This window comes from Dasypus novemcinctus, chromosome 9 (assembly GCF_030445035.2).
Source record: "Dasypus novemcinctus isolate mDasNov1 chromosome 9, mDasNov1.1.hap2, whole genome shotgun sequence".
Classification (NCBI taxonomy): domain Eukaryota; kingdom Metazoa; phylum Chordata; class Mammalia; order Cingulata; family Dasypodidae; genus Dasypus; species Dasypus novemcinctus.
The window spans coordinates 113,837,332-113,856,807 of NC_080681.1; the positions used below are offsets into that span (position 1 = coordinate 113,837,332).

Genomic DNA, 19,476 nt, shown 5'->3' on the forward strand with positions numbered 1-19,476 from the left:
GCATAAGGTCCAGGAGGTGTGCTTTACTCTGACACTGGGGTTGGAAACAGACAGCCAGCAGTGCGTGGGTTATAGACTACCTTTGCTGCCTGGGAATTCAATGAACCAAGAGCATTCTCCCTATCTGGAAGTCTTCACTTTCTAGGCTGAAGGCAGACCTGTACTTTTAGCCCAACAGTATTGGAGAACTGGTGCTGGGGTTGGGGAGGAAAGTGGGTTTGCATGCTGTGTAAGTAAAATCTAAACTTGGAATATTGTGGTTACTATTTTGAGAAAATAATTAGCTGTATTGTGAAAGCTATCCTATTACATGAGTCCATCATTGTCTAGTGAAGGGCAAAAACCTGCAGCATTTAAATGATGAATTGATTATAAAGAGTACAGAAATAATGGTAGAACAGTAATGTTTCTCTGTACCATATAATGTCATTGCTCAGAAATGAGAAAGACTTGGAGCAGTGGTTTCCAGTCATTGCTAATCACTAGAATCATCTAATTCCTGGATCCCATTCTCCTAAGATTCTCATTTAATTGCTTAGAATGGGGCCTAGATTCTAATGTGCAGCCAGGTTGAGAGCAAAACTGTGGAATACTACCTTTTTCTTTTTTTAGGAGGTACTGGAGATTGAACCAGGACCTTGTTATGTGGGTAGCAGGCACTCAACCACTTGAACTACATCTCTACATCCACTCCTCAGTATACTGCCTTTTTATACCCACTTCCTAGAAGAGATATCCTGCTCTCTCTTTACTAGGAGTGAAAGGAGCAGAATGTGCCCTTATCTTTCAATCATGTACAAACAAGGAATTGAGCCATTTCTTAATTAGGGAAAGTGACTTTGGTGGTTGAGAAGGCATTTGTATCTAGTATCTATAGGAGACTGTTACATCATTTTACAGATAATTTACTTTGTGTCACAGTGTGTGTTCATAGTTTTACCGTTTTTACCAATTTATCTTGATGATAGAACCGAATTATATCCTGACAGATGCTAGATAATTGGCCCTTCTAATGTTAAAGCAGAGTAAGTATGCTGGCTTCAGTGCAATCAAATCATCCTGGATTTAAGGCTGTAGTATAGTGCTTTTCAAAAAATTTAAAGCACTCATTATATTACTAGAATAGTGCCTGGCCCGTAGTAAATCCTTACAACGTTGATGAATGGCAACTAATTCTAAATGAAAATTTTGACAGTTGGCCTCCCTGTCTTATTCCTGATCTCAGTGGGAAAGCTTTCAGTCTTGTACCATTAAATACAGTGCTAGCTATGGGTTTTTCATATATGTACTTTATGCTGTTAAGAAAGTTTCTTCTATTCCTATGTTTGGAGTGTTTTTATCAAGAAAGGATGCCATATTTTGTCAGATGTCTTTTCTGCATCAATTGAGATGATCATGTGATTTTTTTCTTCATTGTGTTAATGTGGTGTATTACACTGATTGATTTTCTAGTGTTGAACCACCCTTGCATATCTGCAATGAAATCCACTTGATTGTGTTTTATAATTCTTTTAATGTGCTTTTGGATTCAATTAGCAAGTATTTTTGTTGAGGATTTTCACATCTATATTCATTAAAGAATTGCTCTGTTTTTTTTTGTAGTAGCTTTATTTGGCTTTGATATTAGGGTGATATTGGCTTCATAGATTGAGTTTAGTAGCTTTCCCTCCTGTTCGATATTTGGAAGAGTTTGGGCACCATCTTCCTGGAACTCCTAAATGAAAAATTTGAAACCTGTCACTTTTCTGGTTGTTTGCACTGTGTGTGTTTTATTTGGTTAAGCAGATAATTTTTTTCTGATTACTACTGTTAATTTTTTTGTCTAAACCAGTAAAATTTATTTCATAGGTACAAGCTTAACTAAAAAAGAGCAAAACATTCTGTTTTTACACTCTTACAGGACTTTTTCTGAGAAACGGTCAGTGTCTGGAAATTTTTTCTCAATATTTCATCTGTTTTGTTTTCATGAATCAAATAATAATTGAGTTTTTAGCTGAAAAGTATTTGTCAGGATACCAAATGGAAATAGGTTTTTTTGTTTTTGTTTTTTTTAAAACCATTCCAGTGCTGTGTTGAACAGAGAGTATATTACCTTTTCTGAGCAGCTGATTTCATATTTTGGTCCAAATATTCCAGGAACATAAACCTCAGCCTTTAAACAGAGACATGGTGATGGTTAGGCACAAAGAAATACTGTCTCTGAGTTAGTGATTTTCCATGGTAAAGTATTTAAAGAAATAGAATATGGGGAATTAAGTTTCATAATTTTTTGTACTAAGTTAGCATTTCAGTTTACGGAGTATGATGTGAAATCAGTTTACTTTTCCAAATGGTCTCATTCTATACTTCTCTTTTATAATGATAAATATTTTTAGAGTTGGGTTGCTAGAGTGGCATACTATGTACAGTTTTTGAGATGGGTGATGAATTTTATTAATATATGCTTCAATTTGTATAAGGTAATGCTCTTTAAATATCTATTTTTGAGGTATCAGAGGGTAAGAGTAATTGGATGATGGCCATAATGTAGAATAAAACATATATTATGACTTAATGAATGGTTGAATTGCCTAAAACATTCATTTAAAATTTTCCAAAAGCTGCAATTAAGTAGCAGTATTTGTCGTAGAAAACATTTAAAATATAGCCCTTTTACTTCTCTAGCAGTAATTTCGCTGGTGTTGAAAAGAGATTCTATTCAGGAATGAATAACCTCTCTACTGGAGCATTTCTTGAAGAGGCCTCAAGTACAGCCCAACAGTTGAACTGTGAACTCATTCAACTAGTTCTGTTGAACTAACTAAAAAAAGAGATTGATCACAGTCTTCACAGATTTTCTCTGATGTACTTAGCTCTACATCTAAACTACAAGCTATGGAAAACTATTCTCCAAATCCTGTGGTTTAAAAGCTGCCTTATAGGAAGTGAAGTTTCTTTTTAAATGTAGAGCCCTTGTTGTGAACCCCATTTATTATTTATAAGATCTTGGATAAGTTAAACCTCTCTTTAACTGGAAGTTTTGCCATTCGTTAAATGGAAATACTAATCCCTATATCACAGGGTGGTGTGAAGGTAAAATTTCAAATTACAGATGCAAAGACCCTAGGAAATTCTGGATTCTCAATAAATGTTCTTGCATTCCTTTTGGTGTTGGAGTATTTAATGTTTGTTCTTTTTTCTTTTAAGTTTGGAATTAACTTTAGGGTATTAATTCTCTATGTAGTATGGCATTGTGTTTCAACATCATGTTTCTGGGACTTTTCCTAGACTTTTTAATATCAATTCATGCTTATTCAATCATCATTACTTTCTTTCTACATAGACATTGATACTAGTAGTTATTATTACTAATAATACTATTAGTATTTTACTAATTTTATTAATGTTAAAATTGTATTAGTTTGATTCCCACTGTTATATTTGATTTATTTACCCTATAAATTTGTTTCAGAACAGCTCATATTCAGGCAAAGCTGATTCTATATCAGAGGTTTAGAAATCCTATGATAACCATGCAGAAACTAATCTAGAAACAAAGTGAAATCAATCTGTGAACTTTTAAAAAAATTATTCAGTAGTGTTAAATGTCAAGTAAACATTATAGCACAAGAAAAGGAAAATTTTTTCTAGTAGACACAATTGTTATTTGATTCTTTAAAAAGTATCTCATTGTATTAAGTATGACGTATTTGGAAAATAGTCCAAGTCCTAAAAAAAGGTAACTAGTTCCTGGTTTACGTATGCCGTCCTTTATTTTGCAAGGTGTGTTTTATAACTTCTCGCTCGTTCTTCTCTCCTTTTTACTGTTTGCTCTGTAGAAGTCTGGGTGAAAGAAATTAAAGATAGCACAGATCCACTGATGTTAGTTTGTTTTAGTATCTTTTTTAATAGAAATCTAGATAAAGAAGTTTGAAAATCATACCCTGAGATAATGAGTTGGCCTTTCTGCAAACTGTATTTATTTTTGTCCCTGTCATTCTAAATCAACATCATAAAAACTTTTTCTTTTAAAGTAGCAGAAACATTTTTTCCTAACTAAATGAAATAACACAAACATTATTCTGCTTGAGGAGGGAATGGGAGAAGGGATTAGAGAGAACATGTACTTTCTAGTACTATTTGGCTAGATTAATTGTATTTTGTTTTAGTTAATGCTTGATTTAAACTTATCCCAGATCATCCATGAGAGCCATACTTGGGATTGGGATAGACTTGGATTTATATTGTACATGTTTATAATTTATTAGCTGAGCCTTATCAGCAGGAATAAACAATTCTGTCAATAACTAATAATAAGGGAAGAGGATGTGGCTCAAGTGATTGAGCTCCAGCCTACCACATGGGAGGTCCTGGGTTCAGTTCCCAGTGCTTTCTTGAGAAGATGAGCAAGACAGTGAGCTGGCACTATAGATTGGCATGGCAAGCTGACACATCAATATGACACAATGGGACACAGAGGAAACACAATAAAGCAGGAAGCAGAGGTGGCTCAGGCAACTGAGTACCTCTCTCCCACATGGAAGGTCCCAGGTTCAGTTTCCAGTGCCTCATAAAGAGAGGATGAGCAGACACAGAAAGCACACAATTAGTGGACATAGGTCACAGACGGCACGAACAATGAGGAGGGGGGATTAAATCTTTAAAAAAATCTTAAAAAAAACACACACACAAAAACTAGTAACAAGACACACCTAATGAGAATCTGTCTGTAGAGAAATTGTTTTTCATCATTCATATGTATCATTTTGTTGATTTTTATAAGAAGAAAGAATTATAAGAAATTAAATGTTCTACAGGAAGATAACCTTCATTCTACACATTGCCAGAAGAAAAAATGGGAGGTTTAAGAGATGAGAGCCCACATAGTTTTGTTGGTAAATTGGATTTATGTGGGTTGATTTCTTTTCACCCTATTTTTAAAACTGTTCTACTAAATATGCTTCTTCCTACTTATCAGATTTTACTGTTAAAGACAATCACTTGAATTAGTAGCAAGATTCTTTTGGAAAAATGTTCAACATCTTTGCATGAGCTAAATGGCCATTTGTATATCTTCTTTGGAGAAATGTCCACTTGAGTCTTTTGCCATTTTAAGAAATTGGTTTGTCTTATTGTTAAATTATAGAATTTCTTTATATATTTCAGATATTAAACCCTTATTGGATATGTGGTTTCCAAATATTTTCTCTCATTGTGTAAGCTGTCTTTTTACTTTCATGATAAAGTCCTTAGAGGCACAGAAGTTTTACATTTCGATGAGATCCCATTTATCTATTTTTTCTCTTCTTGATTATGCTTTGGATGTAAAGTTTAAGAAACCATTGACTAACATAAGATCTAGAAGAGGCTTCCCTGGGTTTTCAGCTAGGAGTTTTATAGCTCTGCATCTTATGTTTAGGTCTTTGATTCATTTTGAGTTGATTTTTATATATGGTGTGAAGGAGAGATCACCCTTTATTCTTTTGCATAATGGACATCCAATTTTCCCAGCCCCATTTGTTGAAGAGACTATTCTTTTTCAATTGAGTGGACCTGGCACCCTTTAAAAAAATGAGTTGGTCATAGATGTGACAGTGTATTTCTGAACTTTCAATTCTGTTCCATTGGTCTATATGTCCATCCTTCTGTCAGTACCATGCTGTTTTGATGACTGTGTCTTTGTAATAATTTAAAGATTGGGAAGTGTGAGTTGTCTAACTTCATTCTAAATGGCCATTTGTATATCTTGTATATCTTTCCAGAGCCCCTTACCCTTCCATATAAATTTGATGATTGGCTTTCCCATTTCTGGAAAGAAGGATGTTGGAATTTTTATTGAGATTGCATTGAAGGTGTAAATTGCTTTAGATAAAATTGACATCTTTACAAAATTTATGTTTTTAGTCATCACTAAATGACTTCCAGCCATCTTGTATTGTCTTTCTTTCTGCACACAGTGTGGCCACCAACAACTGACAGGCTATATATTATACACTTCCTGAAGTTGTACATCATGGTAGCCCTGCTTCACCTTTTCCAATCCTTCTTTTTAATGAAGCACCTACTGTTTAAAAAATTATTGTAGGCATAATTGTATAAAAGTGTGCATATAACATGCTCAGTTTTAAAGAATAATAAAACACCTGATCTATCACCAACCCTAAGGAATCTAGTACCAGTAAATTCGAAACCCTCTGTGTTTCTCTTTTATCCCAAACCTCTCCCTTCTCCCTGTATTTTTCTTTTGACATTTTGTTTGTCTTAGAGTTTTTCCTCTTGTGTTTGTTTCCCTAAACTCTCAATGTTTTAATTTGATTTCAATACATCTGGTTCACATTCTGATTTACATATTATCTGTGTGAACTTGGGCAACTTACTTCACTTCTTCTGAAACTTACTTACACTTCTTATTTTAAAAATCTTTAATCTCACAGAGGTTATGTATAAAGTAAATTTGTGTCTGTCAGTAAACAGATTCTTTTTTTTTCTCAAGATTTATTTATTTATTTCTCTCCCTTTCCTTCCCCCGCCACCCCAGTTGTCTGTTCTCTGTGTCTGTTTGCTGCATCGTCTTTGTCCGCTTCTGTTGTTGTCAGTGGCACGGGAATCTGTGTTTCTTTTTGTTGCATCATCTTGTGTCAGTTCTCTGTGTGTGCGGCACCATCCCTGGGCAGGCTGCACTTTCTTTTGCGCTGGACGGCTCTCCTTATGGGACGCACTCCTTGTGTGTGGGGCTCCCCTATGTGGGGGACACCCCTGCGTGCATGGGCCAGCTGCATACGGGTCAAGGAGGCCCAGGCCCGGGGTTTGAACCGCGGACTTCCCATGTGGAAGACGGACGCCCTAACCACTGGGCCAAGTCCACCGCCAGTAAACATTCTTAATAAAGAGTTTATATTCCCACTTTTAGGAAGTGCTTCTTCTTTCTTCTTATTTTATTTTCTTCAGCCTATTTCAAGAATGTTTGTTGCAAATAATTTTCTCTTGTTTCATACAAAACTTTCTTTGGTCTTGTATATTAGACTATGTCATCTACTCTCATGGCAAGGACTATTGATTCTGGGCTGCTGATTTCTAGATTGCTCTCTGTGGTTGACTCTGCTGCTTTGTACATGCTATATTGTTCCCTAGACTTTGCCTGAGGGTTTCTTTGTCAGTTAAAACTCGACTTAATACGAATGGATTCTTCACTTTTCATCCATGCAAAGAAAACAACTAATACAAAGGCTGGGAAAAAAAGAGAGAGAAAACAAACGTGGTATGTTTGAGGAAACTAAAGAAAGCCAATGTTAGAGGAGATTAATTGTATATAAGGTGCTATCAGAGAGGTGACCAGGGACCAAATCATTTTGGGGTCAATAAGCATTCCTGGCCACCCAGGTCTCAAACCATTGCTCAGTAGGTCCTGCTTTTTCAGTACACTAATTATCTTTTAAGGCTATCTCTTTTTGTTCATATTCATTGAGGTTGACCAGGCCTTTATCATCATGAACATGAACTATTGCAATAACTGTGTAAATAGTATCCCTGACAAGTATTTTCTCCAGGATGCCATGTTGTTGTAAGAGTTGTCTTTAGGGAAACGGACTTTGGCCCAGTGGTTGGGGCGTCCGTCTGCCACATGGGAGGTCCGCGGTTCAAGCCCCGGGCCTCCTTGACCCGTGTGGAGCTGGCCATGCGCAGTGCTGATGCGCGCAAGGAGTGCCGAGCCACGCAAGGGTGTCCCCCGTGTAGGGGAGCCCCACGCGCAAGGAGTGCACCCATAAGGAGAGCTGCCCAGCGCGAAGGAGGGAGCAGCCTGCCGAGGAATGGCGCCACCTACACTTCCCGTGCCGCTGAAGACAACAGAAGCGGACAAAGAAACAAGACGCAGCAAAACAGACACAGAAGACAGACAACCGGGGGAGGGGAGGGGAATTAAATTAAAAAAAAAAAAAAAGAGTTGTCTTTATATATCTGGTAATATTATTGCCCTGTTCAACATCTCCTAGGATTCCCTTCAAGGTAAAGTCGTTACTTAACTTGTATTTTCATTTCCTAACTGCTAAAATAAATACTATACAATGGTTTGGCTTAAACAATGGGAATTTTTTTGGCTCACAGTTTTGAGGCAAGGAGATGTCCAAAATGGAGCCTCAGCAAGGTGATGCTTTCTCCTAAAAGACTGTGACCTTCTGGGTCTGGCTGCCAGCAATCCTTGGTTCTTGACTTTCCTGTAGCATGGCAATGCCCTGGGCAGCATCTTCTTTCTTTTCTGGGTTCCATTGACTTGCATCTTCTAGCTGCCTATTGACTTCTCTCTGCTTACGAAGAACTCTAGTAATCAGAATTAAAGCCCAATCTTATTCAGTTGAGCCACACCTTAAATGAAGTAACATCGTAAGGAGATCTTATTTGCAGTGGGTCTGTACCCACCAGAATGCAGACCAAGACCAAGAACCTGTCCAACTTTGGTACATAATTCAATCCACCACAATTTGACACATCTTTTTAGTCTGGCCCTAATCTAATTATCTGGCCTTGCCTCCCCTCACTCTGCTTTACCCAGCCCTTTGACCCAGCATTACTGGTCTTTGTGCTTGTGCTTATAATCTTTGTTTTGTATACATACGATGCCCCTCTCCTGTCATAGTAGACTATCAGCTCACTGTCCATCTTTTGTTGAACTACCTGTGGAGGCTTACAAAATATCCTTCTTCCAGAAAAGAATTAATCAACCTCTCCATGTACCTTTTTTTAAACATTTTATTTTGAAATATTCTTAAACTTACAGTTGCAAAAATAATACAAACTCCATACAGCGAACTGCAAAATGTCCAAAACCTCCAGATACCCATACCCACCAATTTTAACATTTTGCCACCTATCCGTATTATTTTATCATCTATCTCTATATTTATCAGTCAGTTTTCTGAATATTTGAGAGGAAATTGCACATGTCATAGTACCTGAGCACATTTTATGACCATTTCCTCCAAAAGAGGGTATTTACTTACATAAATCACCTTAAGTGCAGTTATAATGTTCAGGAAGTTAAGCGTTCATATAAAGCTTATATTCTACATTCCAGTATTTTATGATGACCCAATAATGTCCTTTTTAGCCTTTCTCCTCCATTGTTGTATATAGTCAGTATAATGTATTGCATTTATTCTCATGATCTCTTTAGTTTATCGTTATTTTAAATTGTGGAAACCTATATACAACATATATCTTATCTCAGCCCCTCCCAAGTTTACATTCAATGGAATTAGTCATATTCATAATGTTGCAGTGCCCTGACCACCATTCTTTAGTAGAACTTTCCATTCACCCCTACCAGAAACCCTACACTCCCTAGTAACTCCCCGTTGCTCCTGTCCTTCAACCCCAGGTAACCTGTACTCTACTTTTTCTTCTATGGATTTGCACATTCTCTAATATTTTCTTTCTAGTTACCATGGTGTTTAAATTTAACATTCTAAATCTATTATAATCTCTTTTGGTTTGAAACCAATTTAACTTCAACAGCATCAGTAAACTGTGTTCTTATACCTTTCCATCCCCCCACCTTTAATGCTTGTCACAAATTACTTGTTTTTTATATTGAGTCCAAAACCATCGATTTCTCGGTATATTTTATGCACTTTCCTTTTCAATCCTATAGGAAGTGAAATGTGGAGTTACAAATAAAAAATACAGTGTTGCTGGTATTTATATTTACCCATGCCATTATCTTTACTTGCGATCTTTATTTCTTCATGTGTCTTTAGTCAGTTGTCTAGTATCCTTTCCTTTCAACCTGCAGAACTCCCATTAGCATTTCTTGTAGGACAGCTCTAGTGGTGATAAAGTCCCTCACCTTTTGTTTATCTGCTAATGTCTTAATTTCTCCCTCATTTTTGAAAGACAGTTTTGCCAAATATAGACTTCGCTTTCAGCACTTTAAATGTCTTCCCACTGCCTTTTTGCCTCCATGGATTTCTATGCGAAATTGGTGCTTAACCTTATTGAGGCTCCTTTATATGTCACATATTACATATCTCTTTCAACTTTCTGAGTTCTCTATCTTTGGCATTTGACAGTTTGATTATAACATGACACAGTATGGGTCTATTTGGGTTTATCCTGCTTGGTCATCACTGAACATCTTGGATACATATATATCCATGCCTTTTGTTAAAATTGGGACATTTTCAGCCATTATTTCTTTTATTATTATGTCTTCCCTTTCTGTCTTTCTTCTCTGGGACTTCCACAATGTGTATATTGGTGCATTTGATTGTGGTTTGCAGGTTTATCAGGCTCTGTACACTTTTCTTCATTCTTTCTTCTCTATGCTTTTCAATGTTATCTTTTTTTAAAAAGATTTATTATTTTTTAATTTATTTCTCTCCCCTTCCCCGCTGCCCACCCCCCCAGCTGTCTGCTCTCTGTGTTCATTCACTGTGTTCTTTTGTGTCCGCTTATGTCAGCAGCACCCGGAATCTGTGTCTCGTTTTGTTGCATCATCTTGCTGCGTCAGCTCTCTGTGTGTGCGGCGCCATTCCTGGGCAGGCTGCAGTTTTTTCATGCTGGGCGGCTCTCCTTACAGGGTGCACCCCTTGCGCGTGGGGCTCCCCTATGCAGGGGACACCCCTGTGTGGCACGGCACTCTTTGTATGCATCAGCACTGCACATGGGCCAACTCATCACACGGATCAGGAGGCCCTGGGTTTGAACCTTGGACCTCCCCTGTGGTAGGTGTACCCCCTATCCCTTGGGCCAAATCTGCTTCCCCCAATTCTTATCTGCAAGCTAACTGATTAATTTTTTTGTATCTGCTCCAATATACTATTAAACCCCATTAAGCAAAGGAGAAAATTAAAGCATTAGAGTTTAGAGAATAACTCAAGGCCAAAGTATAGGTCGTTTCTGAGCGTGCATCTTGTCTTGAGTATTTCCCAGTGGCCCTGTGAATGCTCCTATTTACATGAATATGAATGTTCCCTCTTCCCTAGGAACATTGCTTCGTAGTCCTGGGCACTGCATGTCCTTCAGTCAACAATCTTTTGGCCAGGCAGCAGCTTGATTGCTCTCCCATAACATTCTGTAAGAGACCTTGGTAAACCTCCTTTACATGCAGGGCAAGTTCTGGTACCATGAGTCCCTCAGGCCACCACCAGACAGATTGAGCTGACATATTTACTTCTTCTATATGCATGAAGTTTACTCTTCTCCCTCTAGAACCAGGACCAGGGATTCACTCCGGACTATGGTCTGGCTCTGTGCCAAGCTTGTGAACTTGTGGACGAAGATGTACAGCCAGGGTACTATGAGGCCCTACCACTTTTTTTTTTTTTTTAAAGATTTATTTATTTATTTACTTTTCTCTCCTCCCTCCCCACCCACTGTTGTCTGCTCTCTGTGTCCATTCGCTGTGTGTTCTTCTGTATCTACTTGCATTCTTGTCAGTGGCACCAGGAGTCTGTGTCTCTTTTTGTTGCACCATCTTGCTACATCAGCTCTCTGTGTGTGCGGTGCCACTACTGGGTGGGTTGCGCTTTTTTTGCACGGGGCAGCTTTCCTTGCAGGGTGCACTTCTTGCATGTGGGACCCCCCTATGTGGGGGACACCCCTGTGTGGCATGGCACTCCTTGCTCACATCACGGCATGTAGGCCAGCTCACCACTTCGGTCAAGAGGCCCTGGGATTGAACCCTGGACCTCCCATATTGTAGGCAGACGCTCTATCAGTTGAGCCAAATCTACTTCTCCCTACCACTTTTAAGTAGCCTTTTTCTCAGTGCTTGGCCTGTTAACTTTAACTGTTGTGTGGGTCTTTGATTGACATGTTTCTGCCATTTCTTCCTGGTTGTTCAAAAGTTTCTGTGCCGGACTGAGCCCTGAAACTTCTCACTCTGCCATCTTGATAAGGCTCCTTCATGCTTTTCGACATGTTATTCACACTCCCTACTTTTAACTTTCCTATATTGCATTACAGTTGAAATAGGTCAATTATGAATCTTTTGAGCCACAGGAACCTGAGTTTTTCAAGTTTCTTTCCATGACTCCTAGGTGTGCTTCCCCCTCACCCCCCCACAAAACAAAAAACAAAAAACACCCAAATAAACTTGTTGCATTGCTATATCTTCAGTGAAGTATACTTTGGTATACTATACTTTGGTATAGTTTACTGGGTTTATTTCATTCCATTTTGCGTAAAAAGATTTTTCATTTAAAATGCTTGATGTTTTTCTGTGATGATACTACTAATTAGCATTCTCAAGGAAAGAAAATCAAAAGCAGTTTGCTTTAGGTCTTGCTGTTTATTCTTCATTATTCTTTGTAACAGTCAATTGCATAGATTTTGCCATTCATAGATTCTTCAGAAAGAAAATACATGGAATGTATTGATCACAGTCCAAAAAGCATAAGCTATATGGACAGAACAGTGATACTACATTTACTTCCAGGTCAGCTGGATAGTTAAACTTTTCTCCAAAGTGGACCTAGCCTAATTGCCTAATTGAGATGAAAGAGCCTAATTAGCTTCCTGTTTTTGCTTGCCTTTTTTCCTGTATTGTTAGCAATTTGGTTTGTTGGTTGGGTCAGGGGTAAAACCATGTGATGCCTAAATTTATCTTCCTCATAAACTGGTTGGTGTTATTGAAGGAAAGCTTTTAGGGAACTGTAACTTACTGGTAGGGATGGGAGAAGGATCCATGTATTGTGTTGAAACAGAAATTTCACCCTGAATTACTAGAAGTGAAAGGGCTGTTGGAGGGTGACTCAGCTCTTTTCTGAATCTGTCTCATAAGATTGAGTGTGCATGATGTCTCTTTATTCTTAGCAGAGTAAGTACTCAGGTACTCACACAGCAGGCATAATGTTTATTTCACCAGCTCAGTGATGATCTAAAAATAACTCACAGGGGATTTTTATTTTCATAGTATGTTCAGCATAATAGGATGAATGAAAGATCATAATGGTGACTCATCATCAAGAGCTTTTTCATATAGACACCTTTGAATATCTAATTTGCCAGTATTGTGGTACTTCTTTCAAATGTAAAGATGAAAACTTTGGTAATTAAACAAAAGATTAGGAAAAGAAGATATAGCCTTTTGAGTATCTGAGTAATAATTCTGCACCATTACATTTTAGCTTATATTCTGGACAGATAAGCATTTTGGTATTTATGTGCTAAAATTTTTATTTAAAAGTTTTATGGGAACATTTCTTTTTTCGTGAGGATGCAGCAAATGCTTTTTCTGAAATGGAAATGTCAGTGCTGTGTAGTTGCTAGATGTTGAGTTAATATTAAATTATTCTAGTAAATCGTTTTACCCTCATATATTTTTTTTTAAGATTTATTTTATTTCTCTCCCCTTTCCCCCATTGTCTGCTCTCTGCGTCCATTTGTTGTGTATTCTTCTGCATTTACTTGCATTATCTGGTGGCACTGGGAAACTGCATCTCTTTTTTGTTGTGTCATTTTGCTGTATCATCTTTCCGTGTGTGCAGCGCCACTCCTGGGTGGGCTGCGCTTTTTCATGCGGGGCAGCTCTCCTTGCAGGGCGCACTCCTTGAGCGTGGGGCACCCCTACACTGAGGTGCCCCTGAGTGGCACGGCACTCTTTGCATGTGGCAGTACTGTGCATGGGCTAGCTTACCACACGAGTCAGGAGGTCTTGGGGATCAAACCCTGGACCCTCCATGTGGTAGGCAGACACTCTATCAGTTGACCCATGTCTGCTTCCCTACCCTCATATTCTTGATATACTCACCTTGTTCTCAAGGTTTCTGCCACCATGTTATGTAAATGAATCTTTCAGTACGTCAAAATGTGCTTATAATTACTCATTGTGTCTATTTATATGCATGGCTCTGAAGAAGAGAGCATTGGAAAGCCTAAGTGTATGTAATAATCATTAAATGCACTTTGTCTAGGAAGTAGTGAGTCTTGGTTTATTCTTTTTTATATTTGAGTGCTTCTGTTCTTAGAGATGCTGCATATGCATCACATGAACTTGTATCTGAGGTTATTTCAAAAGCAAAAGGGAAACCATTAAGAAGAAATAAATATCAACTTTTAGTTTACAGTAATGTTTAACTAAATTGGAATATTTGATTAATCTAGCAGTCCATAGAATTACATTACTTACAGTGCTTGGTGCTTTATATGAAGTAGGAAGTACTTACCTTTTTTATGGTTGGTGAAAAAAAATACTGTGCATTAAGGAATTATTGCATTTTATTGTTTCATTCCATGTTTTGAAAAAATATTAAGCAGACATCAGGATCTAAGCATTTTGTTTTCAATATCACAGTGGTTTTAGAATATTTAATGGGATGTCTTATTTTGGCACCTTTTTAGTTAGTACAGTAATTAGGAATTTGTGTGAATTTAGAATGGAATATAGAAGTGCATACCTTTTAATTCACTGCATATAAACATTACCTGACTGAACACCATTTGAAAGCAATGGCAGCATGTACAGTGGCCATATGTGTTGTCCCATATATTCCCTTATCCCAATTGATATAAATAATAAATTAGTCATTTCTGAATGTTAAAATTATCTAGGTATGAAAATGTAAGGTTCACTTATAGTGCTTGTGCAGGATCCAAAGAGCAAATAAAATGGTTTCAAGTGGACTCAGCTTTTTCCCTGAGGGTAAATTCAGATTTGGCAAAGGGAAAGTGGTTCTTCAGTTCTGTAGATTGTGAGTTGAAACATATCTCACTGAACCTCTGTTGATATGCAGAGATAATGTTTTCCTCTGTTTTAGAGATATTATTTCCCTGCTTTTTCTCTTTGTAATATTCCTTAATGATATCCAGGGTTTGTTTGTTTGTTTTGAGTTTTATTGTTTATTTTTATTTTAAATATCTCCTCTTGCTTTGTCAAATGGTTGAAAATATACACTTTGCCTGGATCCGGTTTTCCTTATCCTCTCCCTCTCCTTCCTTGTAAATAAGGTAAGAACTTGGTTTTTCTCTTCATTGAAATATATCAAAGGCATTGGGTTCTGTGCAGTCTACCAAATGATGGTTTTAAAATCTGTATTGGATAGTTGCTGTATAGCTATGTACTATCTATGAATTTCAAGTGGATTACAATGCCATATCAAGTTTTGGCGTTTAGACAGTATTACTTAATATCAACAAGATAGAAGCAAGAGTATATAGGTATAAACATACAAATTCTTATCAGTATGACAACTAGTTGATTTAGTTGTGTAAGTGCTATTGAAATAAACTTGTATGCTATCTGAATTTTGTGATAGAGCAATGTTCTGTTTGGATACTTTTTGATGGAAATAAACAGTAATGTATTCTTTTTTCTGTTTCTCTTATACCTAGCATTTCATTGCAGTGGGGGTTGTAGAGCTAGTCATGTAGAGCTTAAGAAGGCAGTTCTCTAGAGATTGAAGGTACCTGGAAGCAGTGTAGATGGAAAATTATTTTAGAGTCACACACGAAAAAACAATGTGCTTTATCTGTGGAAATTTGAGAGAGTGAAGGAAGATCATTCTCAGCTCTAGTTTTGTTTTGTTTTTTCGTTTTTTGTTTTTTTAAAAGATTTATTTATTTATTTCACCCCCCTCCCCTGGTTGTCTGTTCTCTGTGTCTGTTTGCTGCGTCTTGTTTCTTTGTCCGCTTCTGTTGTCATCAGCGGCACAGGAAGTGTGGGCGGCGCCATTCCTGGGCAGGCTGCACTTTCTTTCACGCTGGGCGGCTCTCCTTACGGGGTGCACTCCTTGCGTGTGGGGCTCCCCTATGTGGGGGACACCCCTGCGTGGCAGGGCACTCCTTGTGCGCATCAGCACTGTGCATGGGCCAGCTCCACACGGGTCAAGGAGGCCCGGGGTTTGAACTGCGGACCTCCCATGTGGTAGACGGACACCCTAACCACTGGGCCAAGTTCATTTCCCTAGTTTTTTTTTTTTTTTTAAGATTTTATTTTTTATTTATTTCTCTCCCCCTCCCCATGTGCTCCCCCTCCACCCCCCCCCGCCCCATCCGCTCTCTCTGTCCATTCGTTGTGTGTTCTTCTGTGTCCGCTTATATTCTTGTCAGTGGACTGGCAATCTGTGTCTCTTTTTGTTGTGTCATCTTGCTGCGTCAGCTCTGTGTGTGTGTGGTGCCACCCTGGGCAGGCTGCACATCCTTTGCGCTGGGTGGCTCTCCTTATGGGGTGAACTCCTTGCACATGGGACTCCCCTATGCAGGGGACACCCTTGCGTGGCATGGCACTCCTTGCACACATCAGCACTGCGCGTTGGCCAGCTCATCACATGCGTCAGGAGGCCCTGGGTTTGAGCCTTGGACCTCCCATGTGGTAGGTGGACACTCTGTTAAGGCAAATCTGCTTCCCTCAGCTCTATTATTAATCTAGGCCAGTGTTCTCACACTTTTTGGTTTTAGTACCCCTTTACACTCTTAAACTTTTTGGGGTCCTCAGTATTTTTATGTAGCTTACAGTCACAAGGCCCTAAAGAGTCCAACTCAAGGTACTGTAAGAGGTACTTATTCATCCAAAGTCTTGCCACATGTTGACGCAAGATGGCAGGCACTGTCTGCGAGGGATCAGCCTTGCTCTTTCCTTTTAAGGATCTGTAGTTCCAGCTTCTTCCGATCTCAGCTGTAGACTGGCATAGGCTTGTCTCTTTTCCTGGGGCCTGTTTCTTTCTGGGCTCAGCTGCTCTGGTCTCTTCACAGGTTCAGCTGTAAACTATCAGGCTCATCTCATTTTGTGGGCCGCAGGATCCTATCTAATGAGCTGTCTCTATTCCTCTGTGTTCTTCTCCTGTGTTATCTACTTCCGTGTGAGAGTCTGTTTTATCAGCCCACCAAGGGGGTGGGAACTCAGCTCTGCATGCCCTAATGATGTGCCCTAATGTAACATAATTTAATCAAAGATATCTCAGCTAAGTATAATACAGTCAAAGGGTATCACACCAAGAGGAACAGACCAGTTTACAAACAAATCTTTTTTGAAATTCATAAATAATATCAAACTGCTATAGTAGGTTATATCTATTTACTATATCAAAAATTTAAACAGAAATTTAAGAATATTAACTTATTTTCAAATAAAAAACCCATTTTAGGCTAACAAATATAACATTTTTATGACAGTTACTGTATTTTCCAACAAAAATTTGATATGAAGAGTGTCATTGCTTTATAATTTTGCAAATCTCTTTAATATCTGACTTAATAGAAGTCTGCTGGAATCTTCTTTCTACTTCTGCTTTCAACCTATTGCAATATGCTATTTCAGTGGGTGTGTAATTGGGAAAGGGGAGAGTATTTTATAAGCCTTTTCAGAAACTTGTGGCTATTCTTTGATATTACAACCAACTCATATGTCATATTTTCTTTCTAATTTTTAAAAAGATTTATTATTATTGTTATTTACTTCTCTCCTCATCCCCCCCTTCCTGTTGTCTGCTGTGTCCATTCCCTGTGTGTTCTATGTCCGCTTGCATTCTTGTCAGCGGCACCAGCAATCTGTGTCTCTTTTTGTTGTGTTGTCTTGCTGCGTCAGCTCTCTGTGTGTGCGGCGCCAATCCTGGGCAAGCTGCGCTCTTTTCATGTGGGGCAGGTCTCTTACAGGGTGCACTCCTTGCGTGTGGGGCTCCTCTACACAGGGGACACCCCTACATGGCATGGCACTCCTTGTGCGTATCGGCACTGCATGTGGGCCATCTCACCACACGGGTCAGGATGCCCTGGGTTTGAACCTTGGACCTCCCATGTGGTAGGCAGACGCTCTGTCGGTTGAGCCAAATCCGCTTCCCATGAGTCGTATTTTCTTAATGCTTAGTTGCAGTGTAGAATCTGAGATGATATCTGAACTCTCTGTATTCTGTTATGTTAAAATTAAATAATCTATCTTGTGCTTGAATGGATTTTTTTTTTTACTATGCATGATTTTGTAACTTCATGGTTTGGTCATTTGTAAAACATTGCTTTACTGAGTTATGCAGATCTTCCAAATTTTAATACTTTTATCAAACGGTATGAAAATTATATTCTCATCAGAAAAGTCTTCACATATTGAGAAGCTGCCAAGTTCATGGTGACAGATTCAAGTTTCCTGAAATTCTAATATTCCCTTGAAAGCTTGAATCTTATCATTGGTAACAAATGCTATCAATTTCCCTAGAAGTGACAGGCCCATTTTGTTCATTTTCAGGAATATATCTTCCACATACCTAAGTATGGATAACCATAGTCTGTTAGTCATGCTTTCAAGCATACATGAAAAAGCAGCTAGTTTAATTTGTAAGACAGTTTTGTGAGTCCTTTTTCCCTGTACAACCATCATACCTAAGTTTATAATAGAAGTGCTTTATAGTTCTTCTCATTTGGTCACATATTATATAAAAATGACGTGTACCAAAGGTAGCATGCTGTATGATTCCATTTATATAACATTCTTGAAGTGACAAAATTGTAAACATGGAGAATAGATTAGTGGTTGCCAGGAGTTAGGGCATGGGCGGGGCAAGGAGCAAGGGTGGATGCAAGGTATCTGTAGTTATGATAGGGTAGTATGAGGGATCCTTGATGGAACTGTTCTGTATTTTGGCTGTAGGTAATCACACTAATCTACACACATAATAAAATTGCATAGGACTAAATACACACTCAGATGAGTATATGTAAAACTGGTGAAATCTGAGTAAAGTTGATGGATTTTATCAATGTTAAATTTCTGGCTGTAGCATTGTAATATACTTATGTAACATGTTACCACCAGGGAAAACTAGATGAAGAGTATAGGAGATGACTTTGTATATTTCTTAAATACCATGTGAATCTACAATATATCAAAATAAGAAAGTAAAAAAAAAAGTGCTGTGGAAAAAAAGAGATTTGAAATTTAATAAAATAACTTTTACTGTTAAATAAATGACATTCTTATGTAACTGGCTTTTCCTTTTTTTTTTTTTTTTTAATGTGATCTCATGGTGAGAACATTGGGGCAAGAATACAGTGGCTACTAGTACATTTTGGTACTATTTCCTTGTTTTTTATAAAGGTGCCAGCAGTTTTACCCATAATTTCTTTTGTTCCATTAGTGTGAATATCAACACAGGTAGTCCCATTTTAGTGTTAATATTCTGAAAATATTTTACCTCCTAACCCCTCTTGTAGGGTCTCATGGATGCTAATTCTCCATGGACCATACTGAGAATCAGTGGCTTGAAACTTCCTTCTTTATATAGCTGAGGAAAACAAGTGACACATACAATACTACATAGCGAGTTAAGTGGATAGGTCTCTGTTCTTTCCATAGTTTTATATTGTATTCTTGCTTGCTGGTTATTACTGTACTTCTGTAAAAGTAGAGTTAGGGATGTTTATAATGATATAAAAGGTAGACACCAAAACAGGGAAGAGGGAAATTTGGGATTAACAGGTTTCTATTCCTGTGTGGTAGTGTGTTAGTCACTAACTGTATATGACTACTTAAATTGAAATTCTAGTTGATTTAAAAAGAAATATAAATTAAATTAA

At 38.0% G+C, this 19,476-nt stretch overlaps 1 protein-coding gene across 50 annotated transcripts in view; it reads left to right on the forward strand.

Moving 5' to 3' along the window:
* Positions 1–19,476, forward strand: part of EIF4G3 (eukaryotic translation initiation factor 4 gamma 3) — a 439,835-nt gene that overhangs the window by 197,146 nt on the left and 223,213 nt on the right. The gene's annotated exons all lie outside the window — the stretch shown is intronic.